This window comes from Struthio camelus, chromosome 3, assembly GCF_040807025.1.
Source record: "Struthio camelus isolate bStrCam1 chromosome 3, bStrCam1.hap1, whole genome shotgun sequence".
NCBI lineage: Eukaryota > Metazoa > Chordata > Aves > Struthioniformes > Struthionidae > Struthio > Struthio camelus.
In genome coordinates this window covers 66,800,331-66,819,686 of record NC_090944.1, presented here as the reverse complement: position 1 = coordinate 66,819,686, position 19,356 = coordinate 66,800,331, and positions in this window count along the sequence as shown.

The window sequence follows — 19,356 nt, the reverse complement described above, 5'->3', positions numbered from 1 at the left end:
GAGGCTCTGACTAGCTGTAATATTTCCCCGTAAGAGCTTCTATTCAGAGACAAAACAGTTTAGGGTCAGTTCTCTTAATCTGATCTCTTAATCTCTTCACTGAACACTGCCTAAATGAAAGTGTTCTGCTTTATTAATCATGTTTTGTTTTCTATATTCTGTCAACAGCATAGGGCAGGTATCTCAAAGCTACTTTTCCCAGATTTCTTGCCTTAGTTATGTGCTGAAGTCATGGCAAAAACGTATGGCATTTCTATGATTTTTTTCAAAGCCTTACCACATATCATTAAGTCAAGGCATAACATATGCTAAATGCTATATGACTAAATGAGCACCTGACTGAGAACAGAAAGTTGCAAAGGTGTTGCGGAAGCAGGTAAGTAGAAAACATTTAACAATGTTTAAGCTGAAAAGCATTATAATGGCTGGCTCTTCTGGACTTGAGCATATGAACCCACATTGGCTTATATCTGACTGGTAAGTATGTAAGTTTGCAATATGCTTTTGAGACATTTTGAACTCAAAAGAATGGTTTAAGGGGGAAGAAAACCTGCAGAACTGGGAGGGATTAATCTTAGCCAGGGGCTGTGAAAATCTAATGATCTATTTCTAACTTCGCTCTTTCAGGGGAAGGAGATGAACCAGTGCATTAGAGTCAAAGTCTCCCTCCTTGTGCACACCACCACTGCAAATTCGTCATCCGTGTTACTCAGTGGAATATAGTCTTAAACCCCTTCTGCATGTGATGTCACTGGGCCCAGAGCATCATCTTCGTTGCCCGTGCATCCTGCAAGCATCACTGGGGAGGCCCAGGGTCTGCCCTCAGCGCTTGGGCAAGATCAGATCTCCAAGGGAATAGGCTTATTAGTGAGCTCTGTTCCCAAGCTTAGCCATTGCCTCTTCTTCTGAGACTTCTCTGATCCCTTATCATCTCAGGGAGTGTCTCTTGTTTCTGAACTAAATTTTACCATTTTAAAGAGGAGGATGAAATAAGATGAATTTTGTCAACACTGAAGAGAGACCAAGATATACGAAGAACCCTTGGCCTTATGAAGAAACAGAATGCTGAATTCACTGGAAAGCATAAATTCCGGGAGGAGAACATAAAAGTGTGAAAAAGGGACTATGAAATAAAATTATATTCTATTTAGAGGAAGAGTGGGGCTTATTTTCTGAAGCACAGGCATGGTTTGCTATTTTCTCTGAACAAACGAAATTTTTGTGTGTCTGCGGTGGAGATAATAATTTCGGAGTTTTCTGTCTTGGCCTGAGTCTAGGCCTAGAGCAGAAAGCAGGACACCTTCTTGAGAAACTGGTTCTGCTTGTGGCGCTGAAGTGTTCCTCTCCTTCCTCAAAAACAACTTTTATGTGAAGACTGGGATTTTCAAAACCATGCAGAGCTGGCTTGGCTCTCCTCCTAAATGACACAGGGAGTGCTGTAACCCATTCTGCGGTTAGCCTGCGACACATACAGGCTTTGGAAATTGTGTACAGCAGCACAGACTTCCGCATGAATCAAAACCAAGTACAGTGTCCTGAGAAACGTTTCAAAGGTTGGAGAGACCCTATATGCCAGAGCTGAGTGTCGCTTAGAGGCAGTAGGTAAAATATGATGCAGCTCCTCTCTTCTCCCCAGGAGCACAGAGGAGCTGGCAGGCTCTTTCGTGCATTGTAGATGAAATCATGACCCCATTGACGTTAATGGGAGTCTTGCCACTGGCTGAGATGTAGCCAGGATTTTACCCTCTGTTTGTGTATGTAATCCAAAACTGGAGATGCACTGAACAGACTCTCCATTTTATTACCCGGAATTCCACTTAATGTCTTTGTCCTGCTCCTTTCTCAGCACATCTTTCCAATCTGCATTTTTCTGTGGCTATTAAAATTTCCTAACGTCACACAATTTATATGTATATTTATATTTATATTAATTCATAGTCCATTCTGTCATTTACTGAAAAGGAACTTGTAAGTAAATGCAAAAGTTGTAAATAGAATAAAAAATGGACTCTTGAAGTCAACGTTTTCAGTTTTGGTTGCATTTTCTGAAAATCATTTAATCTGAGAAGACCACCCAACACATCTGAAAACGAGCATCTAGAAAGAATTCCTCAAACTTCTGCTGCAGTGAATTGAAATGCAGGGGTCAGGCAGTTTCCCCACAACCAAATAATGGCTGTTGAAAGAGAAACAGAAAAGGGAGAAAGCCCTTTCTTCCTCCAGCATTGTCTGCCTTATAGAGATGCAACTATGGAATCAGATTTATTAAAATCAGAAGCTCTTTTTTCTTCTTCTCATTCATTAGTTACAAATTATCATGTCATTATAGGAATCCTGGATGTTTCAGGGCCGAATATAACCTATGAGAGAGAATCATTTGGGTGAAGGGAGGGGAGCTTCCCTCAGCCACACTGAACTTTTTAGGGATTAAGGTTGTTTATTGAGTGCCAGCCCAGGTGAACAGAGTCTGATATTACTTTCTAGAATATTTTGGTCTTTTTTCAAGAACAAATATTTGTATCACAAATATATACATGAATATATGGCGCTCATCACCTGGTTGTGTATAAACGGATAAATGCAAAGATCTATTCATACTCTTGCCAGAAGCAATATTTGAAGCACATTATGCAGTGTTTGAGATTGCTTCTATTGCTGCGCACATCTAATATCTACTCCTATTGAAAAGTGGCAATGAAAGGAGACAAGGACTCTTTATTTGTTATTGTTTATTTAACCAGACCCAAGGGATGCTCAATGCCTTTCTCTCGCTCTAATTTCGTAGTCATAATGACAAACAAATAAAGTAAAAATACAGTCTCATGCATCTGTTGTAGGCTTCTTTCCTGAGTTGCAAGATATGAGAAATAATTTAGGTCACCTCTATCTCAAAAGAACATGAATAAATTGTTACAGGTAATAGACCATGTAATACTAATATCAGTTCTCCAAACCATCAAGTCTCTCTTGCTTATAGTTTTAATAACGTGAGACCAAAGACTTCCAGGGGAAAATATAGTGAGTTAATATAATCTGTTGTTCTGAAGGAATCTGCATAAATTAATTACATGCGGGAATGGTTTAGAAATGTTTGGTAATACTTTCAGTGCCTTACAGAAAGATAACATCTTTCTCAGAGGCTGTGCAAGTTACCTCATTTTCTTCCTATCCACCTCATTTGCTGCCATGACCTAACAAAAATGGGGTCCCTCAGCCACTTCCTTTCAAATGCTTGTTGCCTTTATGTCACCTTCTGGCTTTTGAAGCACTAACTACCATACAAAGTACCCTGAAGAAAGCTACGGCTAGCATATGGACTCAGCCACATATCTCTGCAATGCATTGATCAACAGCATTTTTGCTCCAGAAAAAGAGAAAGAAATTTTTTTTTTAGAAAATCCTTTGAGCATTTCATAATGTTTTGTTCTAAGTACTGTAAAAATTTAATGAGGGAAACTGTAATGACTTAGGCTATTGCAACGGTGTTAGATTACATGAGGTAACTTCTCCTACCCAAAGACCTCCACGTTGGTGGTAAATCTTTGTTTGCAGGGATTCCCACACGTCTATTTTTAGCTCCCCCAGCGGTAGCCAGGTGAGGAACAGCAGAGGTGGCTACTGGTGTCAGGGTGCAGGTAGCCAGAGAAGATGCATGGTTAAACCTGCCTCCCTTCCTGCCAAATCTTCCTCAGCTGTGTCCCAGCAGCCCTGCTCTGGGCTTCACTCTCTCTACCATAACCCTCTCCTGCTCAGCTGGTCTCAGGATCATGCTCTGCATTTCCTGCTATTCTTTTTAGTACATCAGCTTTGGCATCCCAGCCTCTTCAAGCTACCCTGTTACCATACAAAGCCAATGCTCTATGCGTTGGTCCTGACTTGCCACAGAGACTGAAGGGAGAGTGCTTTAAGTGTCCAGTTTGCCAATGATCAAACTAAGTAAGAATTTACTGTATCTGCTAAAGATTTACTAGATATGTAGGAAGATACTGATGACTCTCTAATTCTATGACAAAAAAGGAACCATTTTATTCCAGGTATTTGCCACAAGCAATTCTTGCAATATGTATGTGCAAAGAGCAAAATTCCTGCATGTGCAGAAAGCCTGTGAGTCCCTCATAAGTCTTGTCTTTAACTTCCCATGGAGCGTTTTTGAGTGACACACTGAGGGCTCCCATCATAGTATTACTTAGTGCAGAAAATATGGGTTGGGCAACGCCACAGAGAAACCCTTAAAAGAAATTGAGGTATGCTTAAAGAAAGAGTGACAAAAAAAGAACATTTATGCATCAGGAAAATATGACAAGGTCTCTTTTTCCATAAAAAACAATGAAGTCCCAGAAGAACACAATAATGCTAAGACACAGCTGTTCACCGGAATGCTTATGCAGCTCCGTGTAAGAGGCAAAGCAAACCATTTTAGCACATTCTCTCTTTCTGTGCCCCAGATGAGTGTGACACCATTTTAAATCATGTGAAAGTTGGTAGAAAAAGAACTGAAAATTAACTTGTGACAGGCTTGTTATGCTGCTCTTAGCTCAAGTGGAAGACTTTAAAGATACCTAGGTGCAGAGAGTAATTTTAGAAATGCTATGTATGTAAGTTGAGCTTAAAACTCTTTGCAAGTCTAAAAGGATGTTCGGAGTTGCATTTTAAAAACAGTGGGATTTAGTGCAACAGGTTTTGGCAAATGAATCAGTGCAGTTCCTACAGCTGATGAATTAGTGTGGATCTGACAGGCTAACGTGTACCATGTGTTTGTTTTGGCAGCAAATGTGGAAAAATCGTTTGGAGAAAAGTTGTATTATTCAACAGATTTCTTTTTTTGTTTTGTTTTGTGTTTTTTCCTTCCTTTAATTGAAATCACAAAGGTAAGTTTCAAAAAGTCCTTCTGATTAGTACCATATTTATCATGTTATGAAAAACTAAAGATACCATTATATGATTTTTTTGTGTATTAGGCTGTCTTATCATAGTCATTCTCTCAACTACTTAAACTGAGCATCACCCCCCAAATCCCATCTTCTAGGTATACGAAGCAGGTAGATGTTAGTTCTGAAACTACACAGCAATTTTTTATGATTTAAAACTCATTTGCGACACTGAGCTTTTGAACAACTGATTTATGAAAATCTAAATATATTTGTTTTTTAACTAGCTTATGAAAGAATAAATCATGATGTTTTCCATTGAAATGTTAAAGTTTTTAATCTAATTTACTGAGGAGTAAAATAAACCAATAATTTTTTTTTTTTTAAGTCATAGGTTTATAGATTTCATTGTATTCAGCTATGCAAGTTCAGACTCTCCATGACCGTAAGGATGAGATGGACAAAAGATGAACCTTATCTAAACAGAATTTGCCAGTTCACCGTGTCATTTTCAAGCCTTGTAAACTCCTGTCATACATCACTTTTTGGTACACAAAAATTATGCGGAAAAAGGACTGCTATCCATTTTCAATAGATACTTGATTATTTTTTTCCTTTTAGACTCCTAAACCCTCTCTTTCCTTCCTTCCTTCCTTCCTTCCTTCCTTCCTTCCTTCCTTCCTTCCTTCCTTCCTTCCTTTTACAATGAATTAAGTGAGATGCGACCCCAATATCCTTCGCAATCTCAGATCTCTTGTTTCTACACATTGGGACATAACACCACTTTGTGCTTCTCTGAACTGCCCCAATTCCTTTGTGACCATGTCTACATACCACAGAAGTTACAAGCCTATTCTTGTACACTTCAGTGTTTAAATCAAATTGGATGTGTCTCAGGAAAACAAACATGCTCCGGCCCATTTGTGAGAATGAGCTAACTACTGTGTGACATTCTGCTCATTTCAGTTGATTTTGTTGTGCAGGAGATAGACTTCATGGCATTCATTGCTTTCGGTCCTAGAATTTCTGGCAGATCATATCTTTTGAAATTCTTTTTGGCTTTCCCAATCCTACTGGACTTAATTTTAAAACAATTTTCCTTAAAAAAATTTTTGATTTACAAAAGTAAAGAAATAAAGTCTTTTCCATCTGCAGAGCATTTAAAATTAGATTTCATTAATGATTGGGAAAATATGCCGTGGAAAGTTAAGGAGAAGTAAAGGAATGGAGAGTGACCTCTAATGACCACTAGTGCTGCTGCATTCACCTCTTTTAACCTCAGTCCTCTAAGCCTGCCACACTGGCAGCTTCCACTAATCCTTTTCCCTGTCAGGGCAAAAAGACATTGTTTTGCCAGCATTCACATCTGTGCTCTTCTCTTCTCTCTAGAGCACGGGGAGGGCTTCTAGTGTCAGGATAGGTCTAGTCCTTCCTTCTCCTGCGGATACCTAATAGAGAGAAAGGCCAGTAGTGGATGCTTAGGGAAAGAACATAAAAAATTGAGCTAGTACAAAGCAGGCTTTGGCCTCACAACTTCCAACTCACAAACCATCACCAGGTCAGGGATTCCATCAAAATTTCTACTTGTTTTTTTAAATCCTTCTATTTATACTTTCATTGTTTGACTCTCATGATGGCGAGAAGTAAATTATTGTCAAGTACAGTAGAGCAGTGACCTGCCTGTGAAGCAATAGTCAGAAAAACCAACTTTATAAAGACCAAGAAACCTCAAGTGGTGTTGACTTCCAGTGTTTTACGTGCACTGAGTCTGAAGCACAGAGTCAGAACAGAAATGCAGATCAGAATCCAAGAGTGCCTCTAGTTAGCAGTGACTGAATAGCTTTGTCCTGAACATCATGGTGGCTGCTTGACAGCTATGACTGTGCCAGAGGATATCTGAAGACATTCATTTCCAAAGCCTGGTTTCAGTCAGATCTTTCACAGCCTTGTAACAATTTTACTTAATTTAATTTCCTTTTGTTTAGTGTAATTTCCCCCCCTTTAATCTAATTTCCTATGTTGTGTTTTAATAGTAAATGAAAAGTAAAAATGGAAACAAAATATCAAGAACACGGACAAAAGAGAGAAATACCCAACATCAATCCAGGTCCTTATGAATAAATAAGTTAGAAGTAACATATCTGGTAAATGCTATTTTTTGCATATCTTTTCCTGTATCTCTCTCTGTCCATGCAGTAAGATAGCTCGATACCTCGCTTTAAGTTTTATGGTGGTGATATAAAGCAAACAGAAATGCTTTATCCAAAGTAATGAGTTTCTGACTAATGAATCTGTGCTGATCTGTGCCATTTCTGAGGACCTGGCCCCAAACACTAAGCACCAAAAAGCACATTTTTTCATCGTAATGTTTTTTGGCTTGAAGCATCCACTAAAACCTGTGGTGGTATCTTTGCCAGACATCACCAATGGATGGTTCAATAGCATATCTTGTTGGTAGACATGCAATATGATATTCCACTGCAGAATGTCACAAGCACATCCTGGTTGAATGATCTTGCTAACATTTGTGCCTAACTAATAGTTTTGCCTGCTCCAGCTGGTGTTTGAGGACAGCGCTGACCACAGAAAATTTGGGGGTTATGCATCTTCTATCCAGTGGTGCTCTGAGAGGGAAAACCATACATTGGAGCTAGTGAAAGAAAATTCTAATTTGCTAACACTGTAAGACGATAGTTAAAAAGCAAATAAAAAGAAAATACTATTTTCCATAGGTATTAGAAAACTTGCTTAGAATAAAAGAGAAAGATAAGCACAATAGGACATCTTAGATATTTAAAATATTCCGTCTTAGAAAGCATCTTTATTGAGAACTAACAGATAGGCAATACTAAAGAATGAAAAATTAGTTCTGGTCACTAATTGGTTTTCAGCTTTCAAATTTCCCATTCCCTTTGGTTTACTTAGCCCACGTGTTGCTATGTAATTAGAATAAGTTTAAATGACAGCTAACAATTGTCTGAAGTGAATATCTGCAACGTTATAATTGTTAGGTGTTGTTTGTGAGTGTCTGTGACACTTAGGGGAGAGCTTAGTGGAATTTTTGTTTTTAATTTTAATTTTTCATCCTGGCCACAACACTAGGCAATTAATATAGGCTCATAAAAATTAAGACCTCTTTAAGGCCGTGGTTAGAGCTATTTGGGGAAATCTCATTAAAATAGCCCTTCTACTGCTAAAATCAAACATACTACACCAAATGCTATATCTTAAGCTGTTTTTTTCCTCAGAGAGAAGTTATTTTAAAAAATATCACTTCCTAGCTCCTCGACTTAAGTCTGTTTCAAACAGTTTTGTTTGCAGAGAGAAGAAATAAATTGCAGTGAAAAAATTTGGCAACAGTAAGTCTCAATACTCTTGTGTTCAAGAAATTATTCTTGTCACTGACAAGGAGGAAGACCATTAGGAATAAAGTTGGAAGGGTATGGATGATTCAGTAATTAAACAGATTGTGATTATACCAGAAGCTACTCATGCTGCTATTTGTGACAAAAATAATTGACTGGAGAAAAGAATCTCTTGGCATTAAAGAGCTCTTTGCAAGATATAAAATTGTTTTTAAGAATTCAGCTTAGCTAGCTGCACAATTAAAGATTCAAAAGTCTGAGATGAGTGGAAAATATAAGGAGCTAAAGAGATACCTTCTGCGCATATGTCTGTGCATGTTCCTGTTGATAATCTTTTTCATGCTGTTGCAGACTGAGGGGAGCATCTGCAAAGCACATGAGAGGCAAAAAAAAGGCTGGCGTTGACAAGTTCACCCAAGACAATTAAGGATAAGTTATTGCTTTAGCAGCACAGCCCTAGATGCTGGGCAGGGTAGAATTACATCACTTAAAGAGGAGCATTTGCAAGATTTTGCTTCTCAAAGCACAGCTCCTAAAGGCACTAATCTGAGTAGGGAGGTTGACATAGACTTTCCTTGTGATTTGGTGGAGTTCAGTTTCCCGGGCGTAGGTAAGGTCAGGCGAGTCATGTCCCAGGTTTCCCTAGAGAAAGTGCAGAGACCGCTTCTGTGAATAGCTCTTGTGAAAAATCTGTAAACTGAATGGAAGCTACTGCTTTGCCCAGGCACAGCGGACCCACAGCTGGCAGAAGATTTTATGGCAATTTGGCTGTCTACTCATAACCTTTTATTTGTGCAAGCTCTTTGCAAATAATGGGCCAGATTCTCAGCTGGCCTACACATTTACAAAACTCCACAGACCATCACAATCTTGAACTCAGCTGCAGACTGTCCCTGTATTACCATTTTCATTTCCAGGGGTTAGTGTATTGTTTGCAATCAGATCTGTGTTTCCTGACAGTTTGTCCTCTTTTGCTCCTTATCCATCAGTGGATGTTCCAGCTGAACAGTAAGTTGAAACAAGAAAGTTTGAGTTGTAAGTGGGTGTGAGTAGCCTGTAAATGTGAATAACAGCTGGTCTGCAATTAACAAGCATTTGAGTTTGTCCACTGCCATCCAGTTTTACTTTCCTCATTCAAACTTGTTGCCACATGATCCACACTTCTTAAAAGAGAAGAAAATAAAAATGAAATGGAATCTTTTCTTGAAAGTCTTTTAGAATTGTAGTGAAGTGACATAGCTGCCAAAAAAGCTTTATTAAATAGCCATTAAACATAAAAAAAGTTCATGAAATAGTTTTAGCCCCAGTCAGCTCTGTGGACTTGGCACGCATTCTAAAAATTCTGGATTTCTCTTATTTCTTTAGTTTTGCTCTGTAACCACTGTTTGATGTCAGGGCCAAACACCTATATTCTTGCAGAGTTACCTCTCTTTGTATCTGGTTTAGCAATATTTTGCCCTTTGGTAAATGCCATAAAATGCAGCTCCTCCCTACCACGACTTCTTCACAAAACTGAAGATATCTGTCTATCTTCTTCTTTGGTGAAATGTTGCCATGGGAAACCCTGCAATATCATCAGCAGGGCTTGGTGAGTCATTGAGGTCATTCCTCACTGTAAATTGTTAGACCGTATTAACGGTCAAACATTTTTGAGCACAGCATTCACCTTCTAGGGAGGGGCTGAAGGTTTTCTGTGCATCTTGTGCTTTACCAGGTCATTTTGTTATAAGGGGAATACTAAAGCTCAAGTATACCGATGTAAAACCTAATGGTAGATACCTCAAAAGACGTCTGTTCTCAATCACGTACTATTTTTAATACACTTATGAAAAATAAGCTTTGAAAGCCATTTACTTGAGAAATTGACAGATCAGCTTAGGCAACCTTGCTGTGAAGATATATAGTATATTTGGCTCCATTCCATCCTTGTACCAGAAGCTATTAAATAATGGTATTTTTTTGATTTTGGCTGATGTAGTTGAGGCAATTCCATATTTTCCCTAATAGCTTACTTGACCGCAGGATGATAACCTCTGGTGGGGAGGCAGAACAAACAGCTAGGAGCTATACAATGTTAGACTGCTATGGTGTACAAAATTCTCAAAACTTCCAAAAATTATATATCTTCCACAAAGCTACCCTCATTTGCTACAGAAAGAAGGTACTCTCTATCCAGACATTTAAATGATATTTACTTTTCATATATTCCTTGGACACTGAGTTGAGATTTTTAGTTTGAAATAAACTTCTGTGGGGTTGTTTTCTTTTGATTCGTAGAATAGAAAAATCAATGAAGTACCAAACCTGCCTGAGTACTAACACCACTTGCTAGAGTGACACACAAAAACTCAGATTAGAGTCTTGCACATGTTTAACAGTAGAAACAAGAAATCCTCCCCAAAATACATAGGACGAACTTTGGGTGGCTGAATGAAACCAGCTATTAGTGTAACCTAATCTTTCCAAACCTGGTGAATTGCAATGAAACTGTATTCCAAAAATGAAATGTAATTGCATACAGGCAACTCTACATGAAAAATCTTTTTTCTTTTCATATTAAGAATTCTGATTCGGAAGCAGAAAATGGCTCAGTTTGGCACTGATGGCATTGTTCCTGCCCCTGTCTATTCTGTCACTGGGGCAATGTAATTCATTAAATTAAAATAGCATGTATTTCAGTTTTCCAAACTGAAATTTATTATAGTTCATCGCTGCTACTTGCGATGTTCCTGAAGCAGAAGTGGAGAGGCTGTAACAGTTGATAAACAGACTAACTGTCCCAAGGTAAGCTGCTCCCTGCCTTGAGTGGGAGCACAAGTACACTACAGCAAAACGTGGAACTCGGATGAGGTCGCCTTAGTTCTGCTGTGATCCTTCACAAGTTTTGACTGGATCAGTAAAGAGTTGCTAAATTATTATAGCTTTGTACACCTCGAATTGGTCTTTGTTTACACAGCAAAGCAAAGGTGTGATTGCAGCATGAACTAGTCCCCAAAGACTTTGATGCCTCTGGGCACCAAGGGGTCACATTTGGTTTGCAGTCAATGCTGAAATCTATTGCAGTGTGTCTTCATCCCTGTCCTTACCTCTATAAGCTAGGTTTTGTTTCGCTTTGGTCTGTTTGTGATAGTGTTGCCCAATGTGGCCAAATGGATGCATTTTGCTGCTCAGAGTTATCCCAAGGAAACTTAATCTAGTCCAGACAGTATGACCGCATGGGATTCATCTCACCTAATTTTAGCTATCTAATAGTTAGAAAGCCAGTTCAACTAGTTAACTAATAGTCACTGGAGAGGGATAGCCGTCCCCAGAGAGTGACTTGTCCTAGCCTGTCTCTGCAATGAATCATTCTCTGAAGGGACCTATCTTTCTCCCCTGATTACTGAGGAGACTAGATGACTAGCTTAGATGGTGAACTTAACTTTTTGGTAGCTGAAGTTGGATGAGATGAGTCTCTCCAAGTAGTTTTCATCTTCCCTTCTCAAGGTATGCAGTTTGTATTTAGTGCTTGACATGTGGTGTATGCCAGAGAAATAGCTGTAGAAGCTGTGAATACAAAGAGTTTGACAAGTTCTTCCAGATCTCTTTGACTTGGCTAGAGAATAGGGCTCCTCTTACATTTTCATTCTCCTTATTTGGTACAATTAACCTTAAGTTGCCTTTTTCCCAACCGTCTTTATGAGCCACTCACTATAGGGAATGATATCACTGTTCTTCATTCATGTTTATACAATGCTCTGTGAGCCACAGAGGGAGGCTTAAATACGTGTTCATATCATCAGGAATTCAAGTTCAGGGCCTCATGCAGCTTTGCATTATAGCTGCAAGTAAGAAGAAGCCAGTCCTTGCCACTAAAGCCGATTTGCCAGTACATAGGTCAAGTGTTCTGGAGGTGACCAAGGTATTAAATGGACTAACCCTAATGAGAGGATTTTGTTCACACCTGGCTTGAACATAATTTTATTTGACTAATGCCAGTCTGGCTCCATTATGGTGACTCATAATATTTTCTTGTAGCACAAACAGATAGAAGCAACCTAATGTTTGGAAAGGTCTGACTTTTCCAAACTTGTTAGACGTGTAGTTTATTTCTGTTGTGAGGAAATAGAGAAAAACAAAAACAACACCCCACCCCAGCATGTAATGTGCCTATTCAACAACAAGCAATAATTTTCCCATTGCTTCAGTGATCTTTTGTTGTGCTTTTTTTTTTTTCCTTCCAGCTAACTCAGATGCTAACTAGATGCAGGGAGAGTTGAAATTCTTTGTCAGCTCTGAGTATTTTTCATGAAAACTTTGTAATACATGAAAGGATTTAGTTTCAAAACACCAATGTTGTAGGCAGCTAACAAAGACATCTTTTTTCTCTACTTTTTCCTGGAATTGCTTCTTAGAAAAAAAAATCACAGAAAGGGGGTTAATTTTTACATAATAGCTGCTACTTGTAGAACTTTATATGGTTAGTAATTTAAAATAAATATTGGAGCTTTTAACATACAATTGCCCTTCACATGAAAATCATTCTATATCCCTCAACTACTACATAGTTTCTACGTCATGATAATCTACTGTATAAAACTAAACAGTCATAGAAATAGTCATTTAGGTAAAAGGTTGCAATTTTATCTGGCAGTGTAGTTATTATAATAGCATTTCTGAGACATGAGAGACTTTAAGAAAGAGGGAGACAAAAGGAACTTTGAAGCAGCCAGTGTCTGGTTCCACTAAGCTACTAAATCACATCTTATTTCAAACCAAGATACATGTTTAAATTTCCATCCAAGTTCTAATCCAGTGGCTTTAAGTTAAGCTAATATCTGCTGCTGAACTGGATCTGCTGTCAGATAAATTTCCAGCAATGTTTTGTTCTTAGCAGTGCCAAGCCATTTGGCAAACTGCATGCTTACAGACCAGGGGCACAGTTGTCTCCCTCCTGCTTCAGGTTTCTACCTCTTTATCTTTCTCCTTGTGTTGGTGACACAAGAATTCTGCATAAAACAATCTGTTTTAAATAATGCAATATCCTTGTAAATTATAGCACTATTAATACTGGTAGAATAGCAGCATACTGGTAAATAACTCATATCTAATCACATAGTTAAATTCTATACCAGACTGTGCGTCCCGAAGCTCTGTGCTCACCTTACCTAACTTTGTCCTTTATGTTGGGGCCTCAGCTGGATGCTCAGTCTCTGTATATAATGAAGACAGGGAAAGAGAGAGACTTTTAAAGGATGCTTTTAGATGTGGCAACTTGATCTCTGGAAGCACCTGTGTATCTCCATCAACTATATGGAGAGTCTGTGTTGTTACATGCGTTAACCAGGATGAGTCTAAGTTAAGATGCATTTTAAGCTTGCACTTTCGATTTCCGAACTTGTGAGTGCCAGACTTGATAATCCCAATAATGTCTTTTTTTCATACTGTATTCTCATGTATAATTTGCATGCTAAAAAAAAGTGGATGGGTCAGTTGTGTAATATATGTTGATACAGTCTTTCAAGGGGAGTTTATTCCAGAGCATTCCCTCCTTCAACAGCCTCCACACCTCTGATCTCCAGTACTCCTAACCATGCTTTGTCCCCACTTCTCTCCTTATGGCAGATAGATAGCCTTTGCCAAGACTTAGGGAAGACGTAGGAAGTAAGATGTAGAAGTAAGTATGTCTGAACATGAACCTTCTCTGGAGGTATAAGGGTCGGAAGTAGCAGCAGCAGGAGTTGTCCTGTCCAGTGTATGACCACTGTTCACTTATTGCCTTGAACTCCTTTTTCTCTAGACATCATAACCTCCTCCTTCTTCCCCCACTCACCCCACCATCCATCTTTGATCTTCGGCATCCCTCCTTTCCCTCAGTGTCAGGGAACGTGTGCCAAGAATTTCTTACCTCCCTTTAAGAAGGAGAAAGCAGGGCAATCAGAACACTAGATCAGCTGAATTTGGGACTTTTTATATGAAAATTGGGTATGTTTTGTATGTGCTGTAGAGCACTGCAAAGATCTACATCTACAAAGTGCTTCAAAGTCTGGAGTTTGTTTATCTGATCTACTTCTCAGGGCTCAATCTCTTCTGTCTCTGAGCCCTAATTAGGTTTGGGATATTTCTCATTACTTTCCCATTCCCAAAGTGAAGGGCTATTAAGTTGTGCAGTTTGTGTTTGGGTCTATAGCTAACCAAATGTTTGAATTTAGCCCTAGGCCGCTTAAGAAGAACACAATTTTAAAGTCTAGGGTACTGAAATGGGCTTCAAAGCATTGGGTGAATGTGTCTCTTCTCTGCTACTAGGTGGTAGCTAAATAAATACATACAAGTAAATCTATCTATATAAGAACAAAATTCCACAGTGCAGTGCAATGATTATCTCTGAACACATGCAGAGGTGAACTGAAGCAGCAGATTTGAGGACTCATCCCAGAATCTTATTTCTGCTGTCTGGAATATTCAGACCTGGGGTTTTGTTTTGGACCACTGCCTAATAGGTATTATGCTGATATTCAATACACAATTTCTGATAAAGCTGTCCTCCAGGGGCTGAAAACCCTTAATATTAATGTGAACACCTTTGAACACCCATCTGCAGAAAATGATTTTCTAAATTAGGAGAATTCTACCAAAGTTCTTCATAGTTAAGACCTTTTCTTCTTAGATGAAAACACTGGCCAGTGAAGACTTTGGCTTCCCACATGGTTTTGAAGAAAAGAAAGCTTACATAGCTTTTAATGTCTTTAGAGTAAAAATCTGGCAAGATAAATAAGGATTTGTCCTCTTCTTTCAATTTAGGTGCATGTAAAGAGAAACAGTGGCAGGCTGAAGATAACAACACACCATTATTCCATTGTATTTGTAGTTGTACATTGTGATTATAAATATGATCAAACTTATATATAGAATATTTTCTCAAACTTGGAATCTCCCCACTGAGCAATAGTTTCCCCTGATCCTTCAAATAACTCTATATTTGAGCAAATAAACTTTAATTATAAAACTTTCAGAATATAGTCCTGTGATTTATATTTCTCTTTGCCTTCCTGGTGGTACAGAGAAGATCTATACAGACGGAAAGATGTACCTCTCAAGGGCTTGATCAAGCCACTGTAAAACTGCTGCCAAAATACCTGGTCATTTTTTTATCTAACTCAAAGCATTCTGCCATGACAGAAAAGAAAAACTAACTGCTGAGCACGGAGAGGCCCAAAGTATTCCTACCCAACGGATCATGAATTTCCCTATGTATGTCACATTTCTTACCATTTCACTGAAGAGCCCATACAATTTTATAATGTGCCCCAAATGTTTGCTTTCCTTGATGAAAACCAAGGAGGTAGTAAATTATCTACAGCACTGACACACAAACTGTCTTGTTTTAGACCTGAGTTTAGATTGATTTCTTTCACTTTTTTATATTTTTGCCAGGTAAGCATTCTCCAGAGAATGACCATATTTTGTGAAAAATTGTGAACAACTGTTCAATGAATGAATGTGCATGAATGCTTATAAATACCAAGTGACACAACATAATCCATTTTATTTTTGAGCTGGGGATGGTATTTACAAAAAATAGTCTACAGAAAATACCATATAAACCTTCTAAAACTGTTCATCTCCGTTCTGCAAAACATTAAGAGAAAATAAACCGAAGATCTAATTCTTCCTAGAGAGCAGAGTTGTGTCAGAGATGAATTTGGCCAAAGCAGAGATTTGGGTCTCATTCATCTACAGCTTTGAACATGGAAATGAATGTGTTTTTGCTGACAAAACTTTGGCCAGCTTTGGGATGCACATGAAAAACTGACTGTGGTGAGGAAAGCTTAGGGTATCCCAAGCCACAGCTCTCCATCTCTGTGTGTGTGTGTGGTGGGGTGCACGTGCATGTGTGCGCGTTTGTGTTTGTGTTTGTATGTGAAAATAACTATAACGCTTTAGTCTTAGACACAGCTTCTAATAGCATAGCTTCTAATAGCATAATGTTTTAATCTTAATGGGGCCTAACTAACTAAATGCATATGGAGCAGTGACATAGCTGTGACGCTCTTTCTTTTGAGACAGAAAAGATGATTAGCTAAAGATCAAGACAATTTGTCTTACACTGTGTGGCAGAATGTTTTATTGACTCTTGTTATTTTTAGCTATTTTCAAGTTTTTTCTCACTGTATATAGCATACTTTTCACTGTTTAAACATCTACTAGAATTTTTGATAATTTCAAATTAAGACATGGATTGTCTATGAAGAGACCTTTGGAAAATTAAATATGCAAAGTGACCATATTGCCGTTATTGACCATATTACACTCCTGTGTGGATGATTGATCTGAGAATTAAAATGTCCTCCATTCAGTTTAATTTAATTCAGTTCCAAAGTACATGAAAATAAATTATATTATGGCCACCAATTCACCATGAGGAAATTCACAAAGAGGTTTAAGGCAATTCAGTAAGTCCATATTAAAAGCCAATTCAGCTTAATTTTTATGGTGTCTGGTTGTCGAGTCACAGCAGCTGCAAGTATACTGCCAGCAGATCTAACTCTTTCCCTTTCTGTGTCCTGAAAATCAGGTAATATATGGGTTAACATGAAAGTTTTAATCCAGCTGATAAATGTTAAATATTCTTGAAAGCTTTTTGCCGTGTAACTTCCAAACACTAAGCAATATTGCCTACACCATGTACTGCAGGGGAGAAAAAATGGAATTAAAATGAATTTTCATGGCTTTTGTGGAATTAATCTGCCATGTACATGCCACCTAGCAGGTTTTTTTTTTTTTTTGCGTGTGTGAACAGTAAAACCCTTCCAGACTGAGTTCCCTGCTGTGCAGTTTAGCAGGATGTATCAATGCTATGCTGGCTGACTTTCCCTGAGGCCCATTAATTGCTGATCTCCGCTATCAGATGAGATTTATGACATGGATAGAGAGCAGTTTGGGTCCGTTTAAGGTTTACTGCTTATTGACCATTAAAACTGCTATAATGATTTCTAGCAGCAGAAAACATAAATTGGAGATTGGGATTACTCATGGGCTTTGTTTCTTGTGGAAGTGTTTATACTTTTTTAAGACCTACCTGGTTCACTGTGTTGCAGAGCTCTTTCCTGGCTCCAGCGTGATATTCCTGGTTGAAACACATACCTGAAAACACTGTTAATGGACAAAATAGTTGTTGAACCAAAAAGGAAAAGAATCAAAAGATTCAGATGAATTTTTTCTACTTTAAATTATGCAGTCCAATGCAAGGTTGATGGACATAATGGAGTTATATCATGATTTAATCTATATATTTATTTTATATTTCCTTCATAAGGGCTCAATGGACATCATTTCTGAGTCCTAGGACTAGGTGATTGTGTCCTCTGAATAAGGCTTGTAATGGGTCTTCCTGGAAGTCTTTTCCTGAAGGAAAAAGATCAGTCTGTTTGAAAATAAGAAAAATTCCCCCCAAATGATATCAAGACTTCTGCTATTGTAAAGTAGGACTTGTTTCACTCTTGTCATTTGGCTTTTAGCTTTGACTTCTATCATTAGTCAAAGATCTATGTTTTTAGTCTCTTTTGTGCGGTTTTGGTACTTTTCATACCAAATGGGGGATTTAAAACAAAAATCTGAGAAATGGAATATGTTTCTGGGCAAATGAAGCCTTAATTTTAGAACATGACTTTCATAAAATAGGATGCAGACATACTAAATTTTAAATATTTTCCCATTTAGCTGATCCTTCAGCACATATCAAACCACACTGTCTAACCATCTGAGGGGGTTGCTTAGGGTCAGATGAGCACCAAAATACTTAGATGTCCTTGAGTTTTCAGAACTCAGCTATTCTGAAAAGCAAGCTTTCCAGTATGATTCCTGGTATTTCTGCTTTAGTTTGGTCTGAAATTCGGTACCAACAGCACTGGAAATAATGGTTCCATACTCCAGTTTGTTAATGGAAGGAGACTTCGTGTCAAAACTAGCTCTGGCCAGGACTAGAAAATTCCAGAGTACTGAGAAAGCAAGAAAACAACACATATTATAAAAGGGGGAGAAAAACCCAAGCAAACCCAGTGGAGGCTCTCTGAAGATGAAAACTTGAGTCTGGGATGGCTGGCCTTCTCAGGTAGAGACTCTAAATCTGGGTCAATACCATTTTCATGACATCTTGCATCAAGAGTTTTCTTGTTAGGTTTAATGGCAATAGTCAAAAGCAATGTCATCAAAAGAAAGGCCCATGGGAATATCAGAAATAGTGCCAGTTCCTCAGTTTTAGCACTTAGTCTTCCAGTAGTAGTCCTCCATGGTGCCCAGCAACAGGACAAGAGGCAATGGGCAGAAACTGAACCACAGGAAGTTCCATCTGAACCTGAGGAAAAACTTCTTCACTGTGAGGGTGACAGAGCATTGGAACAGGTTGCCCAGAGAGGTAGTGGAGTCTCCTTCGCTGGAGACAGTCAAAAGCCGTCTGGATGTGATCCTGGGCAATATGCTCTAGGTGACCCAGCTTGAACAGGGAGGTTGGACTAGATGATCTCCAGAGGTCCCATCCAACCTAAACGATTCTGTGATTCTGTGATAGTTACAACCCACTACATAAAGGCAACTCGAAATTAGTGCTGGTGTTACCATATCTGTTATGGTTCAGGAGCTGCTTCACAGGCTTTTCGGCCGTCCTAGCAACTTCAGGTAGAGAGGCTAAACATATACTCAGGGACAGTCTATCCATGTTTACTCTGTACTAGTGATATAGTTAGCTACCTTGCTTACTTTTCACCCCCCTCCCAATCTCTTGCTCTTGATAACTCAGCTACAAGGGGCTGTCTGGGGGTTTCTCTATACTTGAGAGGAGTTTGTTGGGAAAGCTGTCCTAGAATTACTATACCAAAAAATGTCCTTAGGGATGACATTCCTTACGCCTGGAGGAGTTCTTCTGTTGGTATCCTCAAAGAGAATTATCAGCATTAGCAGAAAGACTGCTTTCTGCAATGTCAACCAAGTTTTACCACTTCTTTTGCAGACCTGGTTGTATTGTTTAGGACTATGACTTTTTTGCATTCTTGGCTGACTCAGTTACACTTGACAAACTTTTCAAGCCTGTTTGACTTTTCACCAAAATCTTACCTTCTTGTTTTGTCAACAATTCCTTTGCTTGAGCT